The 26,229-nt window shown below is 44.8% G+C and overlaps 1 protein-coding gene across 1 annotated transcript in view; it reads right to left on the bottom strand.

Annotated features, from left to right (window-relative positions):
* dagla (diacylglycerol lipase, alpha) overlaps window positions 1-25,872 on the bottom strand; it is a 73,799-nt gene extending 47,927 nt beyond the window's left edge. Inside the window, exon 1 of the mRNA XM_083662093.1 lies at window positions 25,261-25,872. The gene's annotated coding sequence lies outside the window, so the exon portion shown is untranslated. The remainder of the gene's footprint in view (window positions 1-25,260) is intronic.
* Between the last annotated feature and the right edge of the window lie 357 nt (window positions 25,873-26,229).

The raw sequence follows: 26,229 nt of genomic DNA, 5'->3' as shown, positions 1-26,229 counted from the left end.
CACATTAAAGAGGACAGCAGAGGGAGGAGGGCAGAAAGACTTTTGAGACCCCCCCCCCACATTAAAGAGGACAGCAGAGGGAGGAGGGCAGAAAGACTTTTGAGACCCCCCCCCCCACATTAAAGAGGACAGCAGAGGGAGGAGGGGAGAAAGACTTTTGAGACCCCCCCCCACATTAACTCATTGAATGCCAATGACGACAGCTGTCGTCAATTCAAATACTGACGTAGAGTGCCAATGACGACGGTTGTCGTCAATTGCGTTTTTTGACGGTGGGACGTGGATCAATCCCTGATACATCTCTGGTACAACTATTGTAGCTATTGGAGGTCTATAACCTATTTTACAGAACCCTTAGGTGGCGACAGTGCTCTCCACATAACAGAAAGGCAAGGAAAAAACAAAGAAGAAGTCGTTATGGAAACGGAAATCGCATCGCATCCGTATGCATCGATATGCTGAAGCACGTTACTGCAGCTGTGCCTGCAGCAGCCAATCTGCTCCCACAATTGAGCCGCTCTGTGTCGGTTGCGACAGCACATCCGCACATCCACACCGTGGAGTTATTATTCTCAACTGGAAGCATCGTTGCCGGTGACAAACACACGCGGAACGCTGTAAAAAAGCTGCACCCTTCACTGTGCGCACAGCAAACTCAGCAGAGAGCCACCACAGACAGGAGGAGGAGTGTGCAGTTGAGGCGAGGCGGGGCGGGGCGGGGCGGGGGGGGGGGGGGGGGGGGGGGGGCACGCAGAGCAGCACGCAACACCCAGACAGACCCAGGCAGCAGGACAGGATTGACAAACGCAAGCCAGAATATCCGATGCCCACCAGCAGCAAATCAAGACCAGCAAGAAGCTGCAACCAGCAGCGCACGCAGGGGCCAGCGCTGCTGGTTGTAGCTAAAAATATTATTCTGCCAAACAAAATTCCCTGGCCTAAACTGTTTTATTGAAGGAAATTATTTTTGAGGTGTGACTACATTAGAAAAGATTAGCTTCAGAGTCAGTGTGTGCTTGAAATGTTTAATTTCACAAAAGGCCAATTATCTCAGCTTCTAGAAAAAAATTGCTGTTTTTGGATGAATCAAGCTATCTTCTCCGGCTCATAACTAAAGAACGGAAAATGGGATCAATAAACTTTTTTTTGCAGATGATAGAATAGAGTCTCATCGTTCTTTGTGCGTGTTCAGTGTTTACATAGTAATATCACACAATATTCTGTGGGCCTCGAGAAATCACTGAAAACGCTCTGAAACTCTGGCACTGGGAGCGTCCGTTCTCCAAAAGTGGCTGGCACTCAATGAGTTAAAGAGGACAGCAGAGGGAGGAGGGGAGAAAGACTTTTGAGACCCCCCCCCCCACATTAAAGAGGACAGCAGAGGGAGGAGGGGAAAAAGACTTTTGAGACCCCCCCCCCCACATTAAAGAGGACAGCAGAGGGAGGAGGAGTCACATTAAAGAGGACAGCAGAGGGAGGAGGGGAGAAAGACTTTTGAGACCCCCCCCCCACATTAAAGAGAACAGCAGAGGGAGGAGGAGTCACATTAAAGAGGACAGCAGAGGGAGGAGGGGAGAAAGACTTTTGAGACCCCCCCCCACATTAAAGAGGACAGCAGAGGGAGGAGGGGAGAAAGACTTTTGAGACCCCCCCCCCCACATTAAAGAGGACAGCAGAGGGAGGAGGGGAGAAAGACTTTTGAGATGCCCCCAACCCCCCCTCTCTCTCTCTTTTAGGCCAAAACAATCAGGCCAATGATCTCATACTGTATGCATGAGCCTTCGACTAGACCACTAGGGACACACTGTTATCAGCACTCTGCTCTGGGCCTGCTGTTACAATATGGCTTCAACTCCCAACAGAGACCTCAACAGTGGAAAATACATCACGACTCTATTATGAATTAGATGAGATTATTAGACCTATCTATCAATACGGCCTGCAAAGCACACACTTAAAGTGATATTTTATACTTTGGTAGCATTGATTTCACCTTTTAATACATCCCCACAGAGGCATTGCAGCTGCGTCACAAATCTCCTAGCAATCATGATGGCTTGGCGCCATCATGGAGGTCCATGGCTGTACTGTACATAAAGGAAAAGGAACAGGATGGCTGTACTGTACATAAAAAATGGCTAAAAAAATAGCCTATAACATGCGAAAAGTGAGATACCTGAAAGTTTGTTGTGGAGACACTGGGTGTGTAGATGTGTGGTCTTGACTCAATTTCAGTCACGAAGACTGACTTCTACATCATCATTTAGCGCACCCGATGCGTACATGCCCCTTGTCATTCAGGGTGTGTAACTCCTTAGTGACATCACTGATGACATCACAATTGCTCGAGTGACCTCACTGGTGACATCACAATTGCTCAAGTGACATCACAACTGCCCCTTCCCCATTTCCCAATATCCAATCAGCTAAGGACATCTGTCTCTCCTGATCTGCTGAGCCAATCACCTAAGCGGTGGTGGTGGTATATAAAGCACCCTTGCTACTATGTCATTACTCACATTTGTGCCATCATCCTCAGCTGCTGCTCATCCTCACTGGAGCAGTTGTCTCGCCCCACCCCCTCCCCTGATCACCACCGGCATCATGGCTCCTGTAGAAATCCCTATGGGGGGATTATCTATCCTATACGTCACTGACGCCCCCCCCCTCTCTCATCTCAAGAGGAGCGTCATCATATCATGGAGCCATACGCCACACTTAAACTGGTTATTTTGTTCAATAAAGTGTATTAATCCTTCCTACAAGGCTCTCGTGACTGAAGTAGTTTTATGAACTCAAATTAATATCACTCTATTTTCCACTGTCTCTACCCGGTCAGTATTATATCACTATATTCAAAATTAATTGGATAATTGATTTGATAATAGAATTGTGTTTTATCTTTACAATATCAAATAGTGTGACAATGGACAATATTATGCCTGACTGTTGAAATGATGAAAAATATTGGGGGGAAAAGATTTCTATGTATGTATGTAAAGAATGGCCTCTAAAATGACATTACCATTTACATTTAAAAGTTAAACACTCCAGTTACCCCACACTTGCAATCAGATTGCAATCAGATTGCAGAAAATGCATGTTAATGCCAGGTGTAAATGGAATCAGGCTGAAGTGATAAAATACAATCTGATTGCAATCTGATCACAGAAAACGCATGTTAGCGCCAGGTGTAAATGGCCTCTATTTATTAGTACTATTAGTACTTTGAGCCAGTGCCGGTTAGGTCCATCACTAAAGCACACGTGTCTTTGTAGTTTGACTACTTTGTAGAGATCAACAGCTTTCTTTCATTGATTGACTTTTTCTCTGAATGAACTAAGAATATATTTGGAGAAGATCAGAGAAAAGAGAGGTAGCGTTGTTTCCAGATCAAAGCTCTTGAGATGGTTTTTGGCATTGCTAGCTAGTTAACTCGCCTGCAGATAATTAACTATGCTACCAACAGATACTGTATATTAGCTTGTCTGAGAATATAGGTTTACACAAGACAGTGATAGAAGGTCAGCTGTCTAACTAGCTGATGCTATCTAAACACAAAAGTAAACAGATATACTGTATCAATCAAAATGACCAGTTACCCATTTGCTATAGAAACTGGAAAAACACTGTCTCAGGAGGAGCCAGGGGGGTTCCTGGAGGGAGACGGCCTGGAGCCCCGCTAGGTGCTCCACTTAGGAGTCTACAGGAAAGAAGAAGAAGAAAAAGAAGAAAAAGACGAGTTCCCAGATAAAACAGTGCCGAAACTACGCAGATCAGTACCGAACTGTGTTGAGATGGCCAAGTCATAAGTTAAGGAATACAATCAGCCATTCATAGCCACTGAAGCCAGGAGCTGAGGATCTCCAGCATGGCCCCCAGAGAGTGTGTTACGTCACCTGGAAGCCCATGACTGGTCCACTACCAAGATGAATTTCTCTGGGAAACCTCAGTCATCATGGCCACTCACTACTTTGGTTTGAAAAGTCTAGTTTCAAAATCATTCTTCCTACAGTACACAAACATTAATACCACATCAATCTAAGTCATATTCATTCAATTTGTGCTCATGGTCTCAACTTTTGTTTCAAGCAATTTCGCTGGTGGTGGTAACAACAGATTCCAAGGGCCATTCATGTCTGAGATAGATTTCTCCTGATGATCTGTGGCGATGCATGCATGCATGGGTTAGGGTTAAGCATGCATGCATGACAGGGTATGACAGGGTATGACAGGGTATGACATGCATGCATGCGCTTCTAAAAGTAAAAAAAAATGCTCTGCAAAAAAAACAAAAAGAGCAGAATCGAGTTTGTCTCCAGATCTGATTTGTAGCCCGAGTCCGTTTTGAATTACATTATCTCCTAAGCATTTAAAAAGACAACCTTGACTATTGTTTCATCCAATCAGGAGCCTGTAGTAGAAGGCATGGTAGCTCATTGATCCTGGTTGAAGCAATCTATCAAACTGCACAGTGACATGCCAAACCCTGACTATACGTCTTAGAACCAGTTCTGTGTTCAACTCATCAGCAGTGAGCTCTTTGGAGATGGGCTCTGCTAGCCTCACTTGATGGAAACAGACTCTGGTCATCAGGACTTGTCTTCAGCCTGCACACTCCCACTAATAGCACTTGCCTCCTCAAGGGCATTCTCATTCATCACCCTGGGGGTGTGGCCTATGAGTAGGGGTGCACCGATCACGTTTTTTGCCACCGATCACCGATTGCCGATCACCTATGAGAAATATCTGCCCAACCGATCATCGACCGATCACCGATTACCGATTACCGATCACCGATATATATATATATATATTTATTTTATATTTTGTAGGCTAAAGGAAACTGCCAACATGAGACAGATGGGAGTTCAACCGTTTAGTTGTCAGTTCTCTTCAGTACAGTACAGCAGTATAGGCTTTTTACAGCATTATGACAGGAATAGTAGGATTGTGTGTGGTCTGGAAAAAGGAGGCAATAAAATATACAAACAGGTCAGTAACCAAGCTTGCTGTTATATAGGCCAATTATAGTGATAATTAACAACTAATAATATATAAATGATAATTAGGTAAACTGTAAGTCAGTTACTCTTAAACACCAGTCTTGAACCATGACTAAAGCCAAAGAGCTCCCACTCATAGAACCGGGGTTATGCACAATAACCGTCATACATTGGGATCCGCATCGAACGAACATCAAAACGACCCGCCCATCGAGGCCGAGTTACAGTGTTATAATTAGCAGCACTATGAGTGCGATCTACATAATGGTGACAGGGTTACATGACGGGAGAAACAACAGAATCACAAGCTACACACGAGCTAAACTCCATCTGAGTAGTGGCATTAATTAGCGCATCCGTCTGAATGGAGCGCACATCCACATAGCAGCACACTTTCGCTTCCTTCAAAGTGCCCGCGGGAACATCAATGCTTGCGTGGAAATTGTCTGTGTGTGCGCGTGCACTACCCCGACTACCACGTTAATCTGGGACTTTAATACACACGGATTTAACAGCATGCAAATGCCTCGGTAGGCGGGAGGACTGGAGGTAATTTCTCTCAGCTGAGTCTGCTCTAATCACCAGCTGATTTGTGTGATTCAAAGACGCAAGAGGTGTGTTGACAGTCTGGTGCGGTGTGTGCATGGAGGTGAGTACACTGATGAAAGCAAAGCGTGTGCTTTGCAACACAATGATATAAACGTTAGAGCACAATATGAAAGTTAAACGATAGACATTGAAGACATGAAAATGGGCTGCCTCATGTTTCTCACGTGCAGCATGATCGGCTATGCGATCGGCAAAATTAAAGGAATATCGGAAACAGCAGATCACATATTTGAGGTCCAAATCGGCCGATACAGATTGCGTGCAGATCGATCGGTGCACCCCTACCTATGAGTGGTGTTGTTCAGCTCCTACTGTGGACATTAGCCAATAGACCAAATCACTGTGACGTCACCATGTAAACAAATTTACTTCCAGGTACCACTTGGGGAAGGCGGCAGGTTTAAATGTGCGTGTTGTCAAATAAATGCTGTCAAACCCTCTCGCTGTTTTCGGCCGACTACGGTACTTTCAATTTAAATGGTTAAACGGTTGGTAAACATGCTTGTCCGACGTATCTAGCCTTTCTTTGTGTTTGTTTTATGTAGTGTTAGCTAGCTAATAACGTTTGTTTGTCTGTCAAACTCGCTGTTTTTTTGCAGACTCGTTAACGTTACAGACAGAGCTACTGACGCCACGTTAATTTAATTTAGCTTCAAGTCTACTCTGGTCTGGTCCAACAGGTAAATTAGCTAGTCTGGTCTCCACTAACGTTAGTGAAAGTGTTGTTATGAATGATATTAAACAACAACACAACACAGACGAACCATTTTTGTCTTCTTTGTCTTCAACACGTCAGTTTGTGCCGTCCACCGCCATTATAATGTGTGGACCTCAGGGGTACCCGGAAGTAAATGTAAACATCCCCGCTGATTTGGTCTATAGCCATGCAGTTACAGCCACTACTCTTTTTCCTTTGTGACTTTCACGTCTATTTGCTTACAGTGTTTCCCCTAGAAAGATTTTCAGGCCTGGAGGGATTTCGAAACGTACCCCGACCGCAACGGCGGGGGCCGTCGCTGGCGACGCTAAACTTTTAGCTAACCTGTTCGCATCTATGTTCGCAATGGCATCCCAAGTATCATCATACTATTATGGGATGCGATGCGAACTGTTGCATTATGGGGTGTGCGTTTCCCAGGCAACGACACACGTTGACACGTTTTGGAACAGCGCTGCACGCTGGCACAATGCTCCTAAAAGCCAAATGCTTATTGTTTTGAATGATTTGGCATCTTCTATTACTGTCAACACTGTCAACAACAGTATTGTTGTATTGTAATAATATGCTATAAAGGTTTATTGAAATGTTGGGGAGAGCAGGAGAAAAAAAGAAAAAAAATCTGGCCTGGCGGGGGCGCCGTTGGACTGGCGGGCCCGCCAGGCCTGTAGAATGGTAGGGGAAACACTGCTGTAGCCTTACAATGACACCATTGTATCATAAAGCAATATGAAACAAGGCTGACTCATCATTAAAAAAAATAACATGTTAAACTTTCACTTCAAATCCTAGAATAAGCATGTGATGTGTCTGTATATACGAGGGATCAGCCGAGCAGCATTTTGGTAAACAAACTGCATCACTGGGTGGCAACGGCAACGGAACCCTATGGAGCCCAAGTGGCGCGAGGCTTGAGTGGCTGACTCTAGCCAGTTAACTCTGTTTACATTTTAAAAACTGCGACAGTTCACACAACTTTAACACGACATGCATATATTATACATCAAACTCTTGAGCTACTTCTGCTCTCACTCAGAATGTCAAAATATAAGCGTTCTGATGTATAGTTTTTGAGATATAAACGTTTGTTTGACACAACTCATACTAGTAACTGCCGAGGGGTTCCGCATTTCTGGGTGGCAAGTGACGGCTACAGCTATTTATACCATCTGAATCTTTCAGGAAGTGTAAAGAGCACCATGTGACCATGTGACCTAACTAAACACATTTTTGAATTGGCCTTTCTTTTTTACAGCAGCCATTTTGTCTCTAAAAGGCAGGGTAAACAAACAACACAGGTGCAACCAAAACATGAATGAGGGTTTCCAACTTCCAAACCATTGAGGTGTTCCAGTGATATATGTATGACACACATACATAGCAATAGACAACAAGAAGAAACCCTTCAATTGGGTTATTGAGAAGGGATTTCCACCACATTTGGACCCCAAAACCTATCCTCAACTCAAGCAGCAATACATATATTCAGTTCAAGTCCCTGCTGCTTCATAGCTTCCACCAAATGCCCTGCTGTTTGTAACCTTCGATCAAAAGACAGTCTAACATCTAAAAGCTGCTGTTTGTAACCTTAGATCAAAAGACAGTCTAACATCTAAAAGCTGCCCTTGATGCAACAGTAGCACACATGGGGCTGAAGCTATGACAGTGCTGCTCTCTCCACCCTGCGTACTGCATGACTCATATATACATGTTACACTCTCACTCTCCACCAGAGCCAGCAGTTCTGTCTGACAAGTCCCTGCATGTGAGCAATGCTTTTGTGCTGCACGTAGTGTGTGACTGTGTGCCAGGCTCAGTCAGGCCCGTGCCATGGAACAACAATGATGTAACAACAATGACAGGGCTCCCCCCTCCTCCATCTTTACAGCCTTGTCTTTGACATAGACTTATTGAAACACAACACAGGGCATCCATAGCCTGAGGGCAGAGAACACAATGAATACAATGCATCTGCCCAAACAAGCTATGAGCATCTGAAAATCCACCATCATCCTAGAATAGAACACAGAGACACATAGACTGTGTCTAATACCACATTCAAGACAACTCAGACCGCCGTAAGTTTCAACACGGAACCTCCGGCCCGGACAGATTTGCGTTCACGCTGCACCTCCCGCTCGGGGGGGGGGGGGGGGGACCAAACTGTTGCTATAGCAACCCGCGTTAGCATGGTAGCTACCTACTAGCGAACAATGCTAACCGAACATGCTGAATATTGAATTTCACACAGAGCGAAACACAGATGACACAAACACATATGAAACGTTAACATTACATCATTAAGACCTCAAATTGTGTGTTAAAACATCAACAAACGTCTTTATAATAATTCTGTGATTATCATTAACGATGCAAGTTGCCATTTTGATGTGGCTGTGACAACTGTCAACTCGGAGAAACAGGAGCTCTGGATGATACCCGAATTTCCGAGCTGTAATTCCGGCCTGAACGACCGTTCAATTCACTTTTTACCCATTGAATGTTAGTGGATGGGGAAATGGACAACCGGAACAATCACAGTGTACGTCAGATAATTTTTTCCCAAAGGTGGTTTGTATCATTTTAGATAGTTATTATCACGCTAATGCCTGTGCAAGTGGTCATTTTTCGGATCAGTTTGTTTTTAAGTATTTGACATATAAAAATGGATGATTGACAGCTGTTGCAGCCAGTCTCAAGCCGTCATTGGCTGGACAGGCTGTTCATATTATAGATCTATCATCATAGACAAGACACATATGGCTTCATCTGTTATCTAAAGCTGCCTGGGGGTCGGGTGGCTGTGCTGGGTGTGTATGGCCGGGACAGGGGCTCTTAGCACGGGTACTGGCTCCCTGGAGGTCTGGGTGGCTGTGTGGGGTGTGTATGGCCGGGACAGGGGCTCTTAGCATGGGTACTGGCTCCCTGGAGGTCGGGGTGGCTGTGTTGGCTACCAGACATATCCAATAAAAAGGACATTGTTTTGAGAAAGGTGCGCGAGGAAGTAACGTTGGTTGGGGACTGAAGTAAGTTCAGAAAAGATGTGTGTTATTAGTTCCAGCTGCTACGTTATCGGTACACAATGGTTTTTAACATGCAGGCTAGCACTAGCGTTAGCCGCTTGTGCTAGTCGGCTGTTTTTCATTATTTATCGGCTTAATATTACTATAACTTCACAACCGATAACGATAGCTGGAATAACACAATAATAGACACATATTTTCAGAACTTACCAGGTTGTCCAACTGCCTGCATATGCCAGGAAATGTGTTTTATAATGTTAACTCCTGGGTATAACTAACACGGGGCCTACACAAGTGTACACAACCACCATTAGCTAATCGCTAACGGGTTAGCCTTAGCTTATACAGACACTGGAGGTCTTATTTTTGGTAGTAAAGCAATAAACGTTTTTATATAGATATCTCAGGGAAGTGCTTTGACTGTGGGGATGTTCGTTCTTCACAAGCTCCTTTCTTTGTTGCTGTTGTAAGGATATAGTTACAGAGACGAGACCAGGAAGCTGGGCTAACGTTACCACTGAGCTATATTAAATAGAACGTTACAGGCTGCCCTACTCACACTATACCAGTAAACAACGTTGCGTAAAGCGTCACGGTTAGATTTGTTAAACCAACATTTGCTCCAAAAGGAATTAAATCATGAAGTTAATCAAAATGCCATGGAAACATTAGGCTAATCAACACACAGCAGTTCATCCGATAATTCCCCCAGTGAGGCTGAGAGCATCCCTGGCTCTTCTTCCGGTCCGGGCAGCAGCCCGGAGGTCTCAATCTCCCATAACCAAAATCTGATTTTCGTACAGGCGTCATTTTGATAAACTGATCTCATAGTGGGAATCTTCCTGGTAACTTTTGGCGAGACAAAAAATACAACTTAAAGTGCCATATTTACAGAGCTAGACTGTATATAAATACACAATGCACTGTGCGCATTCTAGAAACAGCAGCTCTACATAAGAAAGTATAGAGCGGGGGGGGGGGGCTCAGACTGAGGTTTCAACCCAAAAGAGCTAGTGCGCAGACTCTGGTTCTCTGATCTGAGAAGATTTTGGCTTCAATAGACCACACAGGGAGGAGATAGGGACGCGTTCTCCATTCATATTATATCTCAATGGTTATAACTGACAATCGTCAGTTATGCTGCCTACACACTAGAGGATTTTCAAATCTTAACCGATTTTAAAAACATGAGAGACCACAGACATAAGGACAATTTCATCAGATTTTAACATTAAAATCGCCTGAACGCACACACTAGACGATTCGGCCAGACTGCGAGACCACACACCAGCCGTTTGAAGTACAGACTCAAAGCGATTCCAGCAACTAGACTGTAGGCTGTTTATATCCCACAAAACCGCAATTTTTTCCCACAGACAACAGCAGATAGCTCTCTGAACATGCACCGAGCGGCGGGTCCACTTCAAGCAGGCAGACACCCTCGCAAAATGAGCTAAAACAACGTCCTGAGAGCTCATATTACAGCATATCCGCTCGCTTGAAGCAAACAAACCGCTCCGCTCGGCACATGTTTGGAGAGCCCTCCGCCGCTGTCCACCCTGTTTTAAGCTGCTGTGAGGATGCTGGGGAGAGAGGAGCTACATGGGGCTCTGCTGTTCCTCGTTTGTGAGCGCTGCATTAACATCCGGGTATGACACGTGGACGCGTCCCGGTCTGCTCGCTCTCATTGGCTATTGCGGGTTCCGTCGGGAGACAGCCATCGTAAATATCAAACATGTTTGATATGCCCGATTCGAGATCGGGCAGGCTCCGATTCAATCAATAATTTATTGACACCAGACACTTGACAATTATTTCGACAAAAAATCGGTTGAGACTAGCCTCGAATCGGGCCACGCCCCCCCGAGGGGAATCGGGCATTAAATCGGGCCTTTTATCCTCTAGTGTGTGGGAAGCATTAGTCTGTCCGTGCCATAGGGGGGCAACTTTACCTCACTTGCTGATCAAGTTCAATTTTAATTAAATTTCAAAATAACTGAATTGAAAATTAACTAAAGATTTTTTTTTACTGTGGCCATGAGCAATCTAGCACTTGCCGCAACGTTATCAAAATTAGATCAATTTTGTTGATATCAAGTTTTACAAATACTTTTTAAACCTCTCCTTTGTGCTTATTAAGCCGACTGAATTATGTCCATACAGCCACAATTTGTTATAACAAACAAAGATCTGTCTGGAATTAAAAAACATTTCAGTCATACTAGAAATAGGGAAGCTCACAGTTTAGAAATGTGTTGGCATTTAGCAATAAGTGAACCAAAGTTGAAACATTCTTCCTCTTCTCCTGTGCTGCCAACCAGGGTAATATTACATACGGTAATATGTAATATTACCGTATGTAATATTACATACGGTAATATGAGGTGAATTATGTTTTTGACCTGACAAAATGAAACATGATGCATTGGCAAGTGGCAGGAAAATTCATTTTGATTGGGTGTGCATTTTGAGGGAGGAGCTAGGCAGCACATCTAAATTGATCATGATATGTTCTGATGAACACGTTTGCGAGTTGTGTGAGCCAATAAAGAAAAGTGAACTGTGTGGGCATGTCCTCGAGTGCCCACCGCCCGGGTGGGCTCGTCAAAAGGGCCTTTCTGTGTGGAGTTTGCATGTTCTCCCCGTGCCTCCCGGGGGTTTCCTTCATATAGGAACCTCACACCAAAAAATGCAATATCCTGGTCGCTGAAGTGGTGCCTCCTCTGGTCGTTCGGAGGGAGGGGAACTGGTTGGAATAGCGTGATCCTCCCACGTGCTATGTCCTACCGGTGAAGCTTCCCCTGTCAGGTGAAAAAGAAGCGGCTGGCTAACTGCCCATGTCTCGGAGGAAGCATGGAGCCAGTTTCGGCTCTCCCCAGATCAACAGAGGGTGGAGCAGCAACCAGGATAAACAAATTAAATTAGAACTAATGGGGGATAAAAATGGGATAAAAAAATCAGGAGGGGGAAAAAAAGTTAACCGTGTTATTCAGTCAATTTCTTTGCCCAAATTTGGATGAAAGCCTACTTAACTCATTTTTGAATAGTCATATTGAATTTGAATGTTTTCAGCTCCTCAAACAAGAATTCCATTTCTGAAGTGCGTACTTCTTTCCTGTCACAGGACATATTTTTGGTGCTTACCTCGTCACGCATGGACGTGAAATAGCGCCGGGTTAACTAGGTGTCTACATTTTTCCATGTTCAGCCTACAGATACAAATACACTTCAGCCGGCAGGCCACATAATGGAACTAGTCTACTAGATTAAATCAAAAGTTATCCGCATGCTATTAATACTGTGAGATTATCGTCAGTATTCAGAAATATTAATACTTTAATACTGTGCATTTACTGTGCACATTTTACTGTGTATTTGTCGTATGCTGCTGCTGCAACAAAGGAATCTCTCCTTGTGGATTAATAAAAGTACCTACCTCATTTTACAATGATCAATGGGGTTTGTGATTTACACCTTGCTTTCTGTTCTCCTCCTTATTTCCTCGCAACTTCAAAACGGTCAGATGGACAAACTAGTCAAAAAGGCAAATCAGAAACTATTTGTTTACAGTAAAATTAGACCATTTCTCACCCTCACTGTTTCAAATACATACCTACATGCAATTTTTCTTTCAACAATATCCTACTGTCTTCCAATCTGGTCACTCACGACAAAGGAAACCATAGAACCCATAGCAAGACTCTACAACAGAACAGAGCATATAAAATTCATGGTAACTTTCCACCTTGGACTCACCACTGTACTGCACTCTCACACTCCTCTGCTACAACTTTTCAGAACTACACAAAAAGTCTAGCCATCAAGTTTTATTTTATGCTCAGAAACAACTCTTCTCCAACACTTACAGCTTTACTCCCAAGACACAACACAAGACAAGAACGCATCACCAGATCAATCTGACATGCACTCATACCAGTACCGGCATACAAAAATAATTATGGACTAAGATCATTCTTCCACACATACACCAGAATTTGGAACGAGATCCCATTTCACACCAGAGAAATAACCTCCATCTCACATTTCAAACAAGCCTACAAACAACATCTGATGCTAGAAAACACCTGTAATCACTGATCCGACTCATTCCTAGGTTTTAATTTTTTGCTGTTGCTGTTTTGTATTGATGAATGAATGTTTGTAAATGTAATTGTTTTTGTTAGGTCTGTAAAATTGTATGTAGTGAAATTGAACATGTTCTTGTATATTCATTATTTTTTGTTTCATGTGCTGCAGAACAGGAACCTGCTGAAAACCAGTTTGTAACTGAGTCAGGCCAGTTAAATGTACATGTGAAATGTCATTTTTATCCCTTCCTGTATAAATAAAGTGAACTGAACTGAATTGAACTCAGCCTTCAGCAGGACCACATGCTGGTGAGATACACGCTGGCTGCTGGAGGTGAGAAGATGTCAACTAAGGTGTGTCCAACTGATGAGATGAGCAAACTCCAGCCTTGACTTAAGCAACTGAAACAAAACACTATCTGACTTTCACTTTGGCTATTTGATGGTCTTTATATCACATGTAGTAAGTATGTAATGTAACATAATGCATGTAGGTTTATGAAGGAATATATGTGGTGGTGCCCCACCACCACCACCAAACATCTATGGAAAAATACGGACAATCATGATGACACTTTCACTTCCCATGCCTCCGTTGGGAGGGATGACTAAAGCAGAGCATGGACATTAGCCCACCTCCAACTCGCTGGGCGCTACTTAAAAGCCTTGCACACTCTTACTAAACCTAGAGTGAAGTCTGACTCTGAATCACCACTTCACACCTCATTACCTTTCACTGAAAAGTACACGCTAAATCATCTGCGGCCCAGTCAACCATCAGTATGAAAGGGGTCAGGGTTCAGGGGTCAGGGGTCAGGGTTGAGTCCCGGGTCAAACTCTTCTCCACTTGGTGCGAAAGTTCAGTGCTTAACCCGTGTTGTGGGGCTGTGTTTTTTTTGGCTCTTTGGTCCATTATTCTTCTGGCACAATATTAGGGATGGGCGCGAGTACTCGGGTACTCGAGTACTCGTTCATAACGTCAGTACTCGAGTAACGTTTCCGCTGTCCGGGTACTCGCCCCACTCCCCACCCCTTTAAAAATGGTCTAAATCTATGCACGCATCGTTATGTGGATCTGCCAGCATGAACTGCACGGGCGTCAAGTCAGCCAGAATGTACAAGTACGTCATCCGCTTTGTTGATTTCAAAATAAAAGGCTTATTGTAACGTAAGTTGTAACCTTATTTATTTTGAGTAATGCGTTACAGCCATAGTTTCGCGCCATATAACATCACAACGAGTATTTTGATACAAGGTTTGCTGCTTCGTTCGTTGAAATACCCTTTTCTCCTCCAACGTGCATAAATAAGCTATTTACTTTTGTTTAAGTAACATTATTTTGAAAGTTTTAACCGGAAGTTTTCCAGCTCATCCCGAAAATGGTGGCTGAAGATATGCTCCCGAAGGAGACAGATGCACGCTTCTTCATAGCGCACGCCCGATAAAACTCATTCAAAACTTTGCAGTAGTTTACTGACTACACTGTCGTTTCCCATAATATAACGTTAGTCACAAGAAATGTGGAGAAAGAATCGCTTTTTGGGAGACAATCGTTTCATGGTGATCACTATTTAGCTGCAGCTGTAATGTTAATCACACTGGTCAGTGGTCAGTTTTCACTTTTTGGCAGAACACCGGACCTTGTAATCCGTGGATTTACGTTAGTGTAACAGTGATCATAAAGTAAAATGGATGATACTGGACAATGGACATGTATTGGAATTGAGCCTTCGCTTGTTTCACAACAATATTGTCCGCTCCGAAGCGCTAATGCCATCCATCCAACCATCGGCGATGCTGTCTGAGGTAGGCTTTAGACGTTAGCTTAGCGTCACCTCACCTAATATCACAGTCAGTCAGTCCCTCTCCTCACATGCTCCAGGTAACGCTTTCTCCATGCAAAAATGCAAACGTTATGTGTGAACAGCCCCACACAAAGCAGATTACCCCTGCTCCGTCATTACCATAGTAATCACACAGACCCCCCCCCCCCCGCGCGCGCGAGAGTACTCGAGTACTCGTTCATAATAGAAGGAGAGTACTCGAGTATTTAAATTGCTTAAAATGCCCATCCCTACACAATATACAACAAGGCTGGTGCCTGATACCTGTAAGGCTGGTGCCTGATACCTGTACAGCTTCTTTCAATATACAACAAGGCTGGTGCCTGATACCTGTACAGCTGCTTTCAATATACAACAAGGCTGGTGCCTGATGATACCTGTACAGCTGCTTTCAATATACAACAAGGCTGGTGCCTGATACCTGTACAGCTGCTTTCAATATACAACAAGGCTGGTGCCTGATACCTGTAAGGCTGGTGCCTGATACCTGTACAGCTGCTTTCAATATACAATAAGGCTGGTGTCTGATACCTGTACAGCTGCTTTCAATATACAACAAGGCTGGTGCCTGATACCTGTACAGCTGCTTTCAATATACAATAAGGCTGGTGTCTGATACCTGTAAGGCTGGTGCCTGATACCTGTAAGGCTGGTGCCTGATATCTGTAAGGCTGGTGCCTGATACCTGTAAGGCTGGTGCCTGATACCTGTACAGTGTCCAAAGTGTGAGGCTTTCATGTGGTGAATGAATCAATAAAGTACATGTTGTAAGTTCAACAGAACAACGCCTTGAGTGTCCTGTTCATGTTGTCAACAGAATGTAAACGCAGGACTTTGGTGATGACAATAAAACAAAGTGATTGTTAACCCATTGATACCTGATGCAGCATTTGTGTGTGTATCCCTTTAAGACCGTCTTAAAGGGATACACACACAAATGAGGGATATACACACATGCTGCATCAGGTATCAATGGGTTAAGGAAGTGGGCATGCGGCAGGGGGGGGTTTTGCAGTGAGGCAAGGGAGGATGGTCCTCCTCTATTTTCTAGAAGAGATTGGGGATTTTATTTTTTTATTTTTATATATTTATTTTATATTTTTCATTTTTCATATTTTTTATAATAAAATATCAATCAAATGTGTTTTTTCTGATGTGCAGACGCTCATTTTTTCATTCATTATATTCCTAAAATGCTTCAACAACAGTGACCTGTATGGCACTGATGGAAAGGACAGCTCCATGCAGACAGGAGTCTAGCCCCAGCCTGCAGGGGGTAGGTAAAAAAACATTACCCCTGTGGGCGTTCATTTATTTGGTAATTTATCTAATGCACAAATATGATTGGTTGAAAAACACTTGCAATTCACAGAGAACGATGTGAGAGTGATGTGTTTTTCAACCAATCAGATTTTGCTGGAGCATGGCCCGCCCTTACCAATCAATACCAATCAATTAATTTATTCAACCAAATTGGTTGTTGATTGGGTAGATTGCTAAGATTGACATTGTATCACACACTGTGTGTGTGTGCGCGCGTGCGTGCATGCGTGTGTGTGATTCGATTCAATCTTATAACGTGATAAGATCATGCATTTTAGCAGAAAAATCCAGACCTTGTAGAAAAGTGTCGATTTTGGAGTTTGGGTTGAAAGTAATGTCAACTTACTTTCTGAACCACACAATTACTCACATAAGACCCTAAATTTAATAGTTAGAAGGTTTTTGTGGATTTTGGTTTCCAGGGACTTTAAGTTAAGTTCATGTACTGTATGTGTGTAAGTCAAGTGTCTAAAAGAGATGCGGTTATATAATTTGAATTAAGACTACAGTAAGAGAGGTGTGGCTCAGCTGCATTAAGCACCCACATATTTTTTGTTTAACAGTTAAACATGCAAACGTGCAGTCTGCAAAGTAAACACCAAATGAACAGCCTTGTTTAAGAGGAGTGTTGGAGAGGAGACGCATTGAAATAAAGAGTTCATTGAGGAGAACATGTTGTCTTTTGTATTTTCTGCCATAGGCAGACTTTGTCAAGTCTCACACAAACACAGTGCAAGACAGCCATTATAAAGACAGGTGGGCTGATTGAATGGACAACACCTGTCTTGTGAAAGCACACCTGAGTGTGATTACAATGACATCATAGGATCAGTCATGCAGTAATAGGCTACATTTTCGGTACTGGCGCAGATTAATCAAAACATTGATGTCACAGGTAGGCTGTATACCATAATATATCATGAATCTATGTGAATAAATAGATTTATATAAATAGTAATCACAGCCTAATGCATAGAGATAAATCCTGAAACCTTCTCGCAACAGTTCTAGCCTAAGCCAGTGGTTTTCAAAGTGGGGTCCCCAGCAAAAAGGGGGGATAATCTATTTTCACTATAATTCCATGTCATCCATAAGTAACACAATCTAAGATAGTGTAGAAGTGAGTAACTAGGCTAATTATAACCATAACAGCACAAATAATTGACAAAAATCTCGAAATAAATATACAGTATTTACTCTGAGAAATGAAATAATGAGAAAAGGAATAATTATTGATGGTTAAAACTGAATAATGACATCACAACAGTCTAATCCTAATGCTAATTTAAAATGAGATATTCCTCTAAATCTGTCTTCAAACTGCAAAAGAGAAGAAAAAAAAAACACCCACATTTTTTTCTACCTCCCCTGTTTCCAATCTCACCAGCCGCCACTGGCAGGCGGGTGTGTCTGGTATGATATGTTCCATAGCAGAGTGACATTCCCATGTTCAAAGTGCATGTCAAAGCCTTCCTATAGTCAGGACAGCCTCAGATAAGATCACTGTAAGAAGGTCAGGTTCCTGTGCTTGGTGTGTGAAAAGGTTATTAGTGAAATCTAACAGAATAGACACGCCCATATTCATTCACACTGTTGGCAAAACCCCAGGATTGAGCAAGGGGACACAGGCCAGCTTGTTGTGGTGTGAGTCAAGTTGGTAGGGGAGAGAGGGACAGTGTTAACAGGACAGGGGAGAGAGGGACAGTGTTAACAGGACAGGACAGGGGAGGGGAGAGAGGGACAGTGTTAACAGGACAGGGGAGGGGAGAGAGGGACAGTGTTAACAGGACGGGGGGGAGGGACAGTGTTAACAGGACAGGGGGGAGGAGAGAGGGGACAGTGTTGACAGGACAGGGGAGGGGAGAGAGGGACAGTGTTAACAGGACAGGACAGGGGGGAGGAGAGAGGGACAGTGTTAACAGGACAGGACAGGGGAGGGGGAGAGAGGGGCAGTGTTAACAGGACAGGGGGGGAGGGACCGTGTTAACAGGACGGGGGGAGGGACAGTGTTAACAGGACGGGGGGGGGGTGGAGGGACAGTGTTAACAGGACGGGGGGGGGGAGAGGGACAGTGTTAACAGGGGAGGGGAGGGGAGAGAGGGACAGTGTTAACAGGACAGGGGGGGGAGAGGGACAGTGTTAACAGGACAGGACAGGGGAGGGGGGAGAGGGACAGTGTTAACAGGACAGGGGGGAGGAGAGAGGGACAGTGTTAACAGGACAGGACAGGGGGGAGGAGAGAGGGACAGTGTTAACAGGACAGTGAGAGGAATTGGATTGGCATGCAGTGAGGGGTCTGGCTCTGGCACTATGTCCTGCGGCGGCGGCGGCGGCGCTCTCTCTCTCTCTCTCTCTCTCTCTCTCTCTCTCTCTCTCTCTCTCTCTCTCTCTCTCTCTCTCTCTCTCTCTCTCTCTCTCTCTCTCTCTCTCTCTCTCTCTCTCTCTCTCTCTCTCATCCACTATTCATATGTCGGAGGACATTTATGAGCGTGAAGCCGAGTGCATCATGATGCATCTGCGCCATTTTCAAAGCTGAGGAAACCTAGATGTTCTCCTCCCCCCCCCCCCCCCCTCCTCTAGATGTTCTCCTCCAGCCTTCCCTCCTCCTCTAGATGTTCTCCTCCAGCCTCCCCCCCCCCCTCCTCTAGATGTTCTCCTCCAGCCTCCCCCCCCCTCCTCCTCCTCTAGATGTTCTCCTCCAGCCTCCCCCCCCCTCCTCTACCTAGATGTTCTCCTCCAGACTTCCCCCCCCCTCCCCCTCCTCTAGATGTTCTCCTCCAGCCTTCCCTCTCCCCCCCCTCCTCTAGATGTTCTCCTCCAGCCTTCCCTCTCCCCCCCCTCCTCTTTCCTATCCAGCTAATCCAGATTCGGCTTTTGGCTCCTTCATGTTGCTGCTCTTTTTTTAGCCTGAGAGCCATGTGCCACTCACTCACTCCTCCTCTCTCTCTGCATCTTTCTCCATCTTTTTCTCCCACTGACACCCACTCAATCTCTTTCACCTCGTCCCACTCTCTCCCTGCTCACTCGCCTGATGATGGCATCATGTGCAGGAGCGCGTGTAGCGTGTACGCCTGCATCTCTACACTGTGTCAAGGTTGTGTGTTTTGGGGGATATTAACAGAATGTGTTCTGCACCATATATCGGCAATCATATAGGTATCGGCAGATGTTAAGTCATTTTTTAACATATCAGCATCGGTCCGATGTCGCAATGTTAATATGGGTTATCGGTATCAGCCAAAATGTTCCCATTGAGAGGAAACATTGTGATAAAATAAATCTATGATTTATGGGCTTGTCCAAATGTTTTGGAAATAAAGAAATGCATTACTTTTTCAAATTCACACTGTTAAACTTTACATGTGTTTTTCAGTATGTACAAAATGTTATCATAGAAATGTGTTTTTATACAGATCATATCGACATCGGTAAATATCGTTATCGGCCATACCAGCAATGTTAATATCGGTTATCGGTATCGGCCAAAATGTTTATACCCGACCCCTAAGGTCGGGTATAAAAAAAAAATCCTCAATATTTTATTTTCAGTTATCAGAACAAGCTCACGTATACATTTGTTTGTGATTGTATTTGATCAGATACTGAGAATAACAGCTGCAGTTTTGATTGTGCGTACAGCCACCATAAAGGGTAAATGTGTTACTTTTAGGTGGCCTCTTCATACGCTTGAGTTGTGTTGTTATATAGATTCATTGCTTTCCTGCAGAATAACAGTCAAACTTCATTGAATTCAAGTCTGCAGCTAAACCATGGATTTTTGCAATACACTATAGTCTGGGAGGGAAAACACACGCATACACATAAAAACACACACATACACATAAAAACACACACACACATACACATAAAAACACACACACATAAAAAAAACACACACGCCCACAACCCGGGTAAAAACACACAGCAAGGCTAATATAAAAGGTGGCATACAGTTTTATGATATTCACATCTGCATCTGCACAAGACATATTAAATATATAAGTCATGTACATATTCAAGCTGCATTTAGGACAGACTTGAATATTACAGAAGGCTATGGTGAAGATGTGTAAGCAGATCACGAAGAGCAAGTGGCAACCGGACGGGAAGCAGCTAACTCAGCTAAAAAAAACATTAATCACCAGTTCCATGAAGTTGGTTTTCAAGTTCCACTTCTGTGAAATGAACACAAAGCTCACTAGAACTGTTGGAAGTGATTGTACCCATTTCCCATATTCTCTTGTAAACTACATTTGTGCCGTCGGACAGAAACTTTAATCTCGAGTCAATTATAAAAGCGTCCTGTGGTCATGAAATTAAATGGACTCTGAATATAGGCTAGCCAAATTAACTTTTACTACGAAAAAAAACTCATATACTGTGTGACAATTGGATTTGCTATTCTGAGACACAACGATTCTGTGTGATGCTTTGAAGACAGCAACGCTCCAAAACAGATCATCCCAAAACAACTACAAAGAGTAAGACAATGACATTTTCAAAGATGCAGGGTCTTTGAAGGTCTCAAGGATCATTTTAAGGATGAACACAAAATTAATAAAATGTTAGTGTGTTTACATGCACACCAATAAACTGATAACTGTGAGTAATCAGTTTATGGCATGGCAGTTTATGAATAATCAGGTAACTCCAAATGGTCATGTAAACAGCATAAACCGATAAGCTTTATCCGTTTATGGCCGTTATCAGGTTATGAATAAACCGATAAACATACCTAGGTTTTTGGCCAATAACCTGTCTTTTGAGACCATGTATACAGCGTATCAGGTTTCTTGTGGCTTTATACATCTGCGCATGTACAAGTTGCATGTAAAAAGTTGAATTACTGACTGAATCATGTAAACCCGGGTTTCTCCTATTGTCGGATTATTAAAGTGCATGTAAACGCAGAAATCAGATTATTGCCATAAACTGATTATTCACAGTTATCAGTTTATTGGTGTGCATGTAAACGCACTCAATATGTGATTCAAAGCAGGAGTGTAACGCTTCACTCTTATCAGTCCTCAGTACTGAACATTTTTCTCAGTACTGAACATTTTGTACTGAACAAATGCAGCAGAATTGGATATTTCCATCCTCCTCTGATGGTCAGTACTCTGTGCAGCACACACTGCCATGTACCATACAGAAGGAATGTTCTGATATTTTGGCACCAAATGTATGTCCATGGTCCTATATTACATTGGTATTTCTTCCTGGCTTGATAGGCCTACATATTTACTGGGTTTATGTGATTAGTATGTACATTCCTGCTGTATCCTGGTTAACCACACACTAGTCCTGACCCAAACATGACCATTTAGAGACTTGTGCTAAAACAAGCTTGCTCAAATTTGCATTAAATTCAGGATGTGGTCAATATTCTTTGAGAAAGGAATGGGAGATTTGTCACATTCCTACACAAACCATTTTGGACGATCATACATTTGTTCCAAAATGATCGGCGCTGCAGATCTCAACCTCCAGTATTACAGGAGGACTGAACGAGTATTTTGTAGCTTCCTCGTAGGACGAGGATGCTCTCTCACTGGCGCTCCGGTAGCGTTTCCCGAGCACACTTGTCGCGAAATCGACCCCAGTTTCGGAACATTTGACGAGTGTGAAGAACGTTCCGTTTCCATTCCGTTCTGTGCCCCGGGCGCCCAACAGGGGAACCGTGACAGGATCCACTTGAAAAGGTGGTCTGGGGAGCGCTTTGGCGTGCTGCCCGGGCACGGAAAACACTTGCGAGTGTGAAAGCCAACCGTTCCGAACCACATAGACAACAAACGGGCGAGGATAAACTCCAGGCATAGTTGATGATGCAAGTGTACTCTGTTTCGTTTCCGAGCGCGGAAGAAATGTTGTAATGTGAAAGCTGACCAGCGGGGGGAGAGGGGCGGGTGGGGGCAATCGTTCCCAGTGAGAAAGCAGCCTTAGCCGAGCTGATGACATCCAACCACCCAAGGTGCTGCTAACAAATCAATTAAGTCAATAGTGAGGTAGAGGAGCCGGTTTTCTGGCACAAGAGGACGTGAAAGTGAGACAAACCACAAACACTGCCAGGGGAAGACAGAGAGAGACAACAGCCTGGAGTCACCAGGGGAAGACAGAGAGAGACAACAGTCTGGAGTCACCAGGGGAAGACAGAGAGAGACAACAGTCTGGAGTCACCAGGGGAAGACAGAGAGAGACAACAGTCTGGAGTCACCAGGGGAAGACAGAGAGAGACAACAGTCTGGAGTCACCAGGGGAAGACAGAGAGAGACAACAGCCTGGAGTCACCAGGGGAAGACAGAGAGAGACAACAGTCTGGAGTCACCAGGGGAAGACAGAGAGAGACAACAGTCTGGAGTCACCAGGGGAAGACAGAGAGAGACAACAGCCTGGAGTCACCAGGGGAAGACAGAGAGAGACAACAGTCTGGAGTCACCAGGGGAAGACAGAGAGAGACAACAGTCTGGAGTCACCAGGGGAAGACAGAGAGAGACAACAGTCTGGAGTCACCAGGGGAAGACAGAGAGAGACAACAGCCTGGAGTCACCAGGGGAAGACAGAGAGAGACAACAGTCTGGAGTCACCAGGGGAAGACAGAGAGAGACAACAGTCTGGAGTCACCAGGGGAAGACAGAGAGAGACAACAGTCTGGAGTCACCAGGGGAAGAGAGAGAGAGACAACAGTCTGGAGTCACCAGGGGAAGACAGAGAGAGACAACAGCCTGGAGTCACCAGGGGAAGACAGAGAGAGACAACAGTCTGGAGTCACCAGGGGAAGACAGAGAGAGACAACAGTCTGGAGTCACCAGGGGAGGACAGAGAGAGACAACAGCCTGGAGTCACCAGGGGAAGACAGAGAGAGACAACAGCCTGGAGTCACCAGGGGAAGACAGAGAGAGACAACAGTCTGGAGCTGCCAGGGGAAGACAGAGAGAGACAACAGTCTGGAGTCACCAGGGGAAGACAGAGAGAGACAACAGCCTGGAGTCACCAGGGGAAGACAGAGAGAGACAACAGTCTGGAGTCTCCAGGGGAAGACAGAGAGAGAGAGACAACAGCCTGGAGTCACCAGGGGAAGACAGAGAGAGACAACAGCCTGGAGTCACCAGGGGAAGACAGAGAGAGACAACAGCCTGGAGTCACCAGGGGAAGACAGAGAGAGACAACAGCCTGGAGTCACCAGGGGAAGACAGAGAGAGACAACAGTCTGGAGTCACCAGGGGAAGACAGAGAGAGACAACAGCCTGGAGTCCAGGCTCTGTTGGGGATGTAAACAGACACACTGCTGACCACGCTGCTCTACCTGGCTTGGCTTATCTATCTAGACTTGTCCTATTTTTCTATGAGCCACATCTGATCCCAGGAAAGCTGCTCTTTCATCTCTTGGTGGTTGGTCACCCCTAAAATAACTCAAATTAGCTCATTTCCCACCTGTCCATTAATGTGATAGTGAACAGTTTAGTTTGGTTTAGTAGTATTTGTTGTATTTAAATTCGACCATGAGAGTTAAATAGACCGTCTCTTGCTTAGGTATATGACGTGAGCGTATGGTGTAGAAATGAGTCTAAATTCAGACAGGTCAAAGTCAGGATATGTGTTTGAGTTATAAATAAGTGATGCTCGGACACACATCAGTGTGCCTCAGCATCTCAGCAGCATCCCTGCTTGGGCTAGAGAGAAGAAGCACATTCCGTTTGATCTGTTTGCCTGTTTGTCATAATAACAAACTTAAACTGGGCTTAATGCTTTATGCAAAACAAGACCGTGAGAAGTCTATAACTGAAACTGAGTGCTCATGTGCAATGATGACCAGTCTTTCTTCATGTCTGTCTTTCGCTAGTTCCTTAGCTCTCTTAGCACCAATGTCCCTGAAATGTCAAGCAGGTTGTCTTGTGAGAAAAAAATAATTGGGATTTCTATGATCACTATAATAAGCCCTATAGCTAGCCCCTTTCACGACTGTGTTGTCATCCTCCTCCTCCTCCTCCTCCTCCTCCAGGAGCAGAGACAACACAGAGTGAGGGGCTACTACCTCCCCCTCCCCTCCCTTCCCTCAGAGAAGGTCACACACAGGCTGTCAGGGCAGCAGCACTGACACTCTAAACGTCTGTTGCAAAGCGGACACCTCTGTGGTCAGAAGAATGATGAGGCACCACTTACTTATAGTGAAGCGGGGTGCTGCTGCTTCAAACATCACGACCCATCAGGAGGCTGAGAGAGAGAGACTATCTTTTTTTTTTAGGGCAGCGTAATTTTTTTTCCCTTCAACTCCAAATAACAAGAAGATGAACGCCTTGGGCAATGACAAATGATACAAATGGGCGTGTGACATTCTTGTTTTTCCTGTAGCAGGTTCTCATTATTGACATTAAACAACATGACATACAGTCTGAGCAGGATGCGAGAACCGCAACAAACGTGTGACCCCAGGCAGCACGGACAGCAGCAGCAGCCCGGTTAGTTGTAGAGCGTTCATCTCATAGAATCAGGACAGCTGCTTAAAAGGTGGCACCCTGTGTAGGCAAAATGGAGATGTGGCCCTTTTTGAGGCTCCATCTGAAAGCAGCGCTCACACACGGATCATATTCATCAGGTGAAAGAACACTCACGTCACGCTGTCCTACATTTAGCTTCACCAGCTCATCTCACCTGTATTTTGACGATGCCTTGCCAAGACCCACTGCATCGGCTCCGCTCGCTCTCCCATATCCTTCTGCTGCTGCTCCTCGATCCCGACCCGACCGACACCGACCAGCGGCTCAGGGGATAGATAGGCTACACAAAAAAATCTCAAATGTAACCCGGTCAAATGATGTTCTGCTAGTATACAGACGTCATTTTAGAGCGGGTCGCTCTCCGGGATCCGGGATGAATGGATCCAGCAGCGGCATCAACGGGTTCAGGCGCGTCCTCCTCTGATATCCGCCAGCTGGGTCTCTCAGGCAAAACCCGATGGAGGAGAGACACATGCCATCAAAGCGCGTAATGTAGGTAGAGTGATGTCATTTTCTACCCGCTGGAGACCGCTTTGATTCTGGGGTGGACTGCAACACGTCCTCGGCTTGTGGCAGTTCACTGCTGTCTTTTCCACGTCTCTTTACCGGGAGTCCGCTTACCGAACTAGACCAACCCGTCGGTCCGCACGTTAGTAGTAGCCTTGTGTAGTATGCCATCAACCACCGGACGGACAAACTCCCGAACCTCAGCAGCAGCAGCACGGATGGCAGCTAAACGGCGGCAGCGTTTCCCGAGAAAACTGGCACCACCCCCCTGGCCGGGCGGACAACATTTCTCCCACAGAAAAAGGTACGCTGTCGTGGCTATTCCCTTTTTCCCATTCCGCTGCTGCCTCCCGCACGTCGACGCGCCACTGCGTGGTTTACGTAAAAAAGAATTATTACGTCGTCTTTGATCGATCGAGATTGCGTTGTTTACGCACACCTGATTCGGTTCTGTACATGGCAGCGAGTGATCCTGCGGCGAAAGTGCGCCACTGGTGGTTTGTGAATGCCAAGGAATCACCGTGGGCGACTGGTTCAGTTCAGACAGAGAGAGTGTGGCGAGAGATACTACCGCGGCCGCCTCATCATCAAGAGTCCGCTGTCAAAAGTTATCCAC

This window comes from Poromitra crassiceps, assembly GCF_964638095.1.
Source record: "Poromitra crassiceps genome assembly, chromosome: 28".
Classification (NCBI taxonomy): domain Eukaryota; kingdom Metazoa; phylum Chordata; class Actinopteri; order Beryciformes; family Melamphaidae; genus Poromitra; species Poromitra crassiceps.
This window is presented reverse-complemented; position numbering and strand designations above follow the sequence as displayed.